Source organism: Coptis chinensis, chromosome 3, assembly GCF_015680905.1.
Source record: "Coptis chinensis isolate HL-2020 chromosome 3, ASM1568090v1, whole genome shotgun sequence".
Classification (NCBI taxonomy): Eukaryota; Viridiplantae; Streptophyta; class Magnoliopsida; order Ranunculales; family Ranunculaceae; genus Coptis; species Coptis chinensis.
The window spans coordinates 58,043,716-58,051,097 of NC_141458.1; the positions used below are offsets into that span (position 1 = coordinate 58,043,716).

A 7,382-nucleotide genomic window follows, 5' to 3' on the forward strand; every position below is an offset into this window, starting at 1 on the left:
TGTGGAATGGTATCCTGGTAAGTATGTATTTCATTCAAAATTTTCATATATATATAGAAGGGATCGGTTTACTCACCATAGTTTACACACTTTACTACTCACTTTGTCAATCATTAGATTATAAGCCTAGAGATAATGACTAGCGATCATGTCATTATATGATTTTTGGTCCTTTTATTTATGGCGGTCATGCACCATTCTCGTTGTAGGCCTAGAGATAAGTTTTCTTTAGTTGTCAGGGACTGACCTTGGCGTTCAGCATACAAGTTTAGGTGTTTGATTTGCTATCTTCCTTTTTTATGTTCTTCAAGCTATTCCCTTTGCTAACAAAGATTAATAATAGAGTGTTGTCAGAACCCTAATAAGTTCCTTTGCCTGTTGATTTGGTCATCCATTAACTGATATCTCATATATGAATGTTAGTTTTTTACTTGTTACGAGTCGCATGTATTTGTAATTATCTATATAGATCTAATGGTAACTTCTTCTTGCATTCTCAATGTCCATTGTCAATTCATCCAACGATATATTCTGCCTTCAAAACATCAAGTGAGAACACTATAACATCTTTTCTATTAATGTCTAACAATAATCATATTTTTTGAGTTTTTTTTTTTTTTTATTTTCTTAAAGCAACAAACATAGTGAGTTAGTTAGAGAACCACCATGTCAATGCCAAAATGTGATTGCTGGTAATCCTGGTTGGAAGTGGTTCCCAACGTGGAGTGCTGCTGTTCCAAATGGTCGTGGTCTCATTCCAAGTGGTATAGTCGTGAGTTTACGATTCACCCATAGTCCACTGGCAAGACCTTGGTAACTGTTTATCTATAGTATGTATGTACTGGCCCCTGTAAATCATGAAAGAAACTTAAAGATTACTTGGTGCAGGACTGGATGGTTGCCATACACCCAATCTTTGGGCAACCATCCACCTAATCTTTAGAAAATGGAATACTACTGTTGGTTTAAGGTAAACACTAAATTGCCAGACCTTATCGTCACCTTGACACCTGCCCAAACCATTTTAGTGCAAGAACAGACAAATAAGGGTGCTTTGAGTTTTCATTGGCACGACCACAAAAACAACAAGACGAATGATCCAATAATTTATTTTTGAACATCCTATCCTTACCGTTATCGGCATTGTTATTTATGCTCTCTATTAGTGGTTTAAGCTTCAGTTAATAGTCATTTGGTGTTGTTCGATATAAATTATTGATGCTTGTTTGAATGAAATTCATGGTTAATTGAGTAGAGCTAGAGGATGTTGGGATTGATGCTTGTTCCATTTCAAGTAGGAGTTTGGGATTAGAAGTACTTACTTATCTGACAAACTTTACTATAGATTTTTTTTTCATAATTAGAAATTCACCAAGTAAAAATAGAACTGCTTATAGTTGTCTTATGTCAGTGAGTCTTTTTCTTGTACTAGTGTAAGCTTGATCTTAGGAGTTTAAGAAAGTAGAGGTAAGTAGCTGGTGAGGGGTAGATTGTATGCCTAGTACATTGGATTTCTTCCTTTTTCTTTCATTGTTTGGGATGTTGCAACTGACTTAGTTTCTTTTGCTTTGATTCCTCTTACTTATATATGAAGCTGCCAAGTTTACTTATTCCTTATTGAGTCTACTAGAAATTACCAACTATAAATATATAATATTGCTATATATTGTTATACAACTCTTGATTTTACACATGAATAGACTAGTTGACATGTTTGTCGTATTGAGATTTTCTTACTACTTCATATCTTGTTTGTCGCAGACAACTGGTCATTCATTGTCTAGGCAACCAATAGTGTCGCATTCTGGACAAACATGTGAGCTGCAAAGCATGGGGGGTAGAGTGGTTGCCATTGGAAGAATGCTTGGTGATCGAGTTGAAGTGCCTGAGAATGCATATCGGATCGTAGTGGACGAGATTCTAGAATTTCACGCGGAGTTGTTTGGTGCTAGAGGAAAGACCTTTGGTGACATTATCGTGGGATCTACTGTTACATGGCCTAAGGCTTTTACTAATGTAATCTAAATTACTTTCTTAAGTTATACTAAAGACTTGGTTGTGCACAAGTTGTTGTATGAATGGGATTTGTTTAAGTTGTTGAAGTTTTAAGCATTCAATCAAAACATTTTGCTTTTATTTAGGTTATTTTCTTATATTTTGTTATTGTTCTTTAGTTTTTATCAGGTGGCAGCAAAAAAAAAAATTAGGGATACTAAATAAATAAACGACAGTGAACTGTTGAAATATTTCTCCCATAAATGACGACTAAGTTTGTCGTTCTATTCAAAATAAACGTGGACCAGATTTTAAAAGAAACATGTGCTGATGACCGTCCGTTGATTTACAAGTGTTAATAGCCGTCGTTGTTTTTTAAATATTACAAGTGCCCTGGGCCGTTGTATTTCAAAAACTACAGTGGTTTTTATTACAGCCCTAACGACAGAATATAGCACATGTTTTCGTCGTAAACAACAGCTATGGGCCGTTGTTTTTTGGCTATTTTTTTGTAGTGACCTGAAGATTTGAACAACCTGAAAATTACCTCATATACTTCAAAAAACAATACCAATCACGCTGAAAGCACCTCTACAAAAGCTGAATCTTCTTATAAAATATTTTTGTCATGAAAACAATAAATGTTTAACATAGCTATTCACTTAGTACAATGCATTTTCCATATAAAAAGACGTACCCCATTGAAAACACAAGTATAGAAGACAGGAAAACTAAACGATGACATGAGAGCTCCTCCTTGTAAATTTCAGTTAATGTAGACATATTCTCTAATGACAAATCAACTGCAACAAAGGCTTCCATCAGATTCCATCGTCAAACAAGTGACCTGTTAGGAAGAAAAGTACTAGTTATCCAAACATTGCAATTCTACGAATGTTTTAAGAATGACTATAAGGCTATAACTCACACCATGTAAAGTCTCATGTAGGAAAATTCAGAACAAATGAAGAGAAAACAAACCTGGCTTGCAAATTGTATTCTACGTTTTATTCAAGATCCAATCTTTCCGCAAAAAACATAAGTTGAATGTACCATCCATTCCATTCTCAAGCATCTTTTCTCGGATTCAGAACAAGTGAGGATAAGGTGAAGGTGTAATACATAACAAAACTAGTTATGAGAAACTAATATTCTAAACCTATCCAATCTTCTTAGTCAACAAGAAATGAAAACTGGATCATTCAATCTTAGCACCCTTACATCAGCTAGTATCTTCTCATACCATTATACTGGAAAAATGGCAATTTGTCCTTGTCATGGTAAGGTATTCTACATAATTGAATGATGGACTCACCATTCATGGTTGTTCTCTTGTTACCCACATAGCCTTGTCTTTAAGTAACGTCGTACACACATATACAATTGATTGAAGACGCCTCACTTGGTCACATCACCTGAAAGAAAGGCAAAAAAACAACCAAAGAAAATGTTTTCAATTGCCTATAACACTAAGGATAACGTGACCAGACCTACTCAATGTTTTGAAAAGCGAAAGTGTGACGTGTGGCATAAGCACGCACTACCTTTTTAAATTCCAAGCAAACTGTACCACATAAATACAAAGTTCTAATATAAGTCCTACAAAGTTAAAACTAAACGAGAAATATCAATGAAATCATGATACACAATTAGACATAAAAGTTTATTGATAATAATTCGATATCTAACCATCTATTTGCCAATTCTCACAAAAAAAATTGCATGTCATTACTCATTAATAATTGTTAACTAAACATTTTAAAGGTTTACATCTAATTATCCAAAATCTAACGATCCAAATTCCAGATGAGTTACGTTTCATTAAAAAAAAGAAAAAAAGAAAAAAAGAAAAAGAAATAAAGAGTGAGGCATAACAAATAACTCATTCAAGAATATTTTAGAAGCCATGAGCATAAATCCCAATTTCTACCATGATAAGAATATTTAAGAGGCCTCAAAAGCATTAATATATAGCTTGTCTAAAGTATTTTGGTTCTGTCCATGTGAGCTTCGACTAGCATTGGTCAAGTCAGAGTGAGCTTTGAATCAAATATGCAATTTGTAACATTCTAAAAAGTTTAAGCATAACACATATAAAGAGTAATTTTGTTTTAGTCAGAAAATTCCTTCACATGTGACCATGAACACATAATCAAATATAGGATAATCTTTTGTTAAATATAGAAATGAACCTTGACCAACTATAACTCTATGAAGTTGTTTTCTAGTTTCACTAAAATAAGGCTAGTTATACCACTACTGATAAGATAAGCCAAAGTTGGGTTAAATATCCATCAAACTAAAATCTAAGCAAACGCCAATATCTATTTTAAAGAAAAATAGTTAGCAGTGAGGGCTTCATTTTCCATCCCTAGTGTTTAGTGAATTACACACATAACATGTTATGTAAATGACAATTGACGTGTATGCTATGTAAATCATTGAAGCACAAACCTGAAAATAAAACCCCCAAGTCGGTGAATTGCAAATATCAATCACTAAATTAAGCAAATTACTTAACAAACAAAGATGCAATTTAGAACTGTAAACCTAGAATTTTGGAACTAATCAACAAGTCTACAGTAATTGTACAAAGACCCTCATCTACTCCATCAGAGTCATTAAAACAACCTTGATTTTTTTAGAAAGCCTCCTAACTGTAATAACAAATAGGTAAATTATACCCAATTACAATCCTTCGCCTACCAATTAAAAAAATAGGAACAAACTGGTTGCAATTGCCACTGTAATAAGTGATTGCTTGTCTCCTCTTTGTAAGTATTAGTGTTGAAGCACAATCAAAGCAAAATAACTATGAAATAAATAAGAATTTTGATCAGATGGACAGTGAGCATTACAAACAAATAAGAGCCAAAGAAGCACATCTGAAAGAATTGAAGAATCTTACTTAATCGAAGTAGTAAGACATACTTACAGTGAAGTCCTTGTATGTGTTGAATTTTTTACATTCCAAGTTCCAAATATTCTCAAAGATGTATACTTATTCTTCACTGCAGAACCAAAGCCAATCCAATTAATAGAAAAAAAAACTCTTAATCAGTTATTTAAAACTAATTCGCTTTCTCTTCAATTCAGAAATTATGCAAACCTAGAAGTCAGTTTCTCCATTCATGATAACTAAACGAAAATTAATCTTGAACAAAATCATTTGAAGGAACAAGAATTATTTTACCTTTACAAAAATCAAATGATTCAAAGCAAGCGGTGACCAAACACATCTCACAATAATGATGTCACTGCTTTGATTATGAAGTATAACGAAATTGATAGACTGATGAATTAAATAGGAGCCATTAAAATTCTTAGAAGAGAGAGATGGAGAGGGGGGTGGCAGCTACACCATCGTTATAAATTAGGGGGGGGGGGGGGATACAAGTCGAGAAGGATAAGTGAGGATTTTTTCGTTTTCCTAACTTTATTTTTTGAGAACTGCTTTGTCCACGGTAGTCGGTTGGTGCCCAAAATATAAACCACCGTTTCCAAGGAAATAGTGGGGTATACGAATACCAAAAAATAAATTAGGCTATATTTCATAGTACCGTGGTATATGTCGTATGATATACCACTGTTTCACAAAAAAAGTGGTATTTGCTTGTTCCAAAACTATTAAAGTGTTGTGTACCGTGGTAATTGACTATTGGCCACTGTTATTAGCAAAACAGTGGTATATACCACTTCATCAACCGTGGCTAATGTGTCTTTTTGTAGTAGTGTATGGTGCTGTTAAATGACACGTTTAACTGAACTAAATATGATCATAGTAAGACACTGTAACTCACTTGTACGACATTATGTGGTGTTTTTAAATTACACGTTTAACTAAACTAAATATGATTATAGTAAGACATTGTATCTCATATGTACGACATTATGTGGTGTTATTAAATAACACGTTTAACTAAACTAAATATGATTATAGTAAGATATTGTATCTCACTTGTATGACACTTTGATTGTCAAACGACATTGTTTTTTATGAACTCCATGGCCTCATCAAAACATCTTGTACTCCTCAACAAGTTCACGACAAGCACATATAAATGGCTGACATTGCTCATTGATTCAGTGTGTAATATCGACCTCTCATCAATATCAATAGAACACCTCATGCTAAGGATACTCCTACAAATATTTGTCCATCGGGTATTAGTCCTATCTCTTTGAACATCGAATTAATCAAAAGCATACCCGATTATGATCGATAACGTCACCGATAACAACGAGGCGCCCATAATCCTTCTCGTAACTCACAAGAGTAACTTTCCTAATCGGACATATTATTTGAATGACATTAATTTCGAAGATCTGCGAAAGAGAAATGTTAGAGTGAGAGGATTAAAACTAAATTGTTGTTTTTAGTTTGTTTTTTTTATTCAAGGATTAGAGAGGTGGGAGAGAGTACTGGTGAGAAAGAAAGAGAGAGAGAGATGGGAGAGAGTATTGGCAAGAGAGAAAGAGAAAAAGAATGAAAGGGTATAAACATAACAAACCATTTGTTTTTTGTGGGAGCCACATCTGCAGTTGGAATAAATCTTCTCTGCCACATTCAACAGGCTACGCTGTCCTAATATTTTATTCAACGTTCGATTATGGAATTAACCGTAAAATAAAACACATATAATTAATGGAGTAAATAATCGACACATATCTAAATAGAAATAATTATTTCTTAAGAGTAAGAATCAGCTAGCTAGCTAGATTTTCATGGAATGAAATTCGAGTAGAAATGAAAATTGAAGGGAGTAAAAAAGAAAGGAATGATACCTTCCTTTAGTAGAGAAAACAATCAAAGCAACATCCGTGTTGCAAAGAACTGAGATGTCATGAGATTTCTTTAGTAACCCCGTTTTCCAAAACCAGGTGCTGAATCTTCAAATAACTTGAGAATAAATGCCCATGATCAAATTTAGATTCCTAACAAATACAAATCCTAAAGTCAATTTGTGGGAGAGTTATATTGCAAATAAAAATAAAAATGGCATGAGAGTTATATGGCATGGACATTCTTCAAGCTATTTAAATTATACTTTATGTGATTCCGGAACTCACGTTGCATGCAAGTCAGCAACAAATTGCAAAACATCCTTAGTAAGGGGTCGTTTGTAACGCCTCCATCGGCCGGTTCTTAGATCAGCCACCTAACTAACGTTCCTCTGAATGAAAAAAAAAAATCGAGTGCAGAGAAACAAGTCCCATAGTGAAAGTGATTGTAATATCACCAATCAATACACCGGCTCCTTTAACGCGGCCATCGTCCCACTAACACCAATCAAATCCAAATAACAAACTAAATTATCCCACTAACACTAATTAAATCCAAACAACAACTAAATTATCATGCATCTTTTTTTATTACAATGGTTTAG

At 33.8% G+C, this 7,382-nt stretch overlaps 1 long non-coding RNA gene across 2 annotated transcripts; it reads right to left on the minus strand.

The window, feature by feature from the left end:
• Positions 1-2,587: 2,587 nt before the first annotated feature.
• LOC147510176 (uncharacterized) lies at positions 2,588-5,366 on the minus strand. 2 transcript variants are annotated; one of them, XR_015216739.1, is made up of 5 exons: positions 5,189-5,329; positions 4,931-5,006; positions 3,311-3,410; positions 2,977-3,070; positions 2,706-2,842 (listed from the first exon to the last, which is right to left on the minus strand). It is a non-coding gene; the product is annotated as an uncharacterized LOC147510176 (long non-coding RNA). The 2 variants fall into 2 exon arrangements; XR_015216740.1 differs by lacking the exon at positions 2,977-3,070 and having other exon boundaries at positions 2,588-2,842; positions 5,189-5,366.
• Between the last annotated feature and the right edge of the window lie 2,016 nt (positions 5,367-7,382).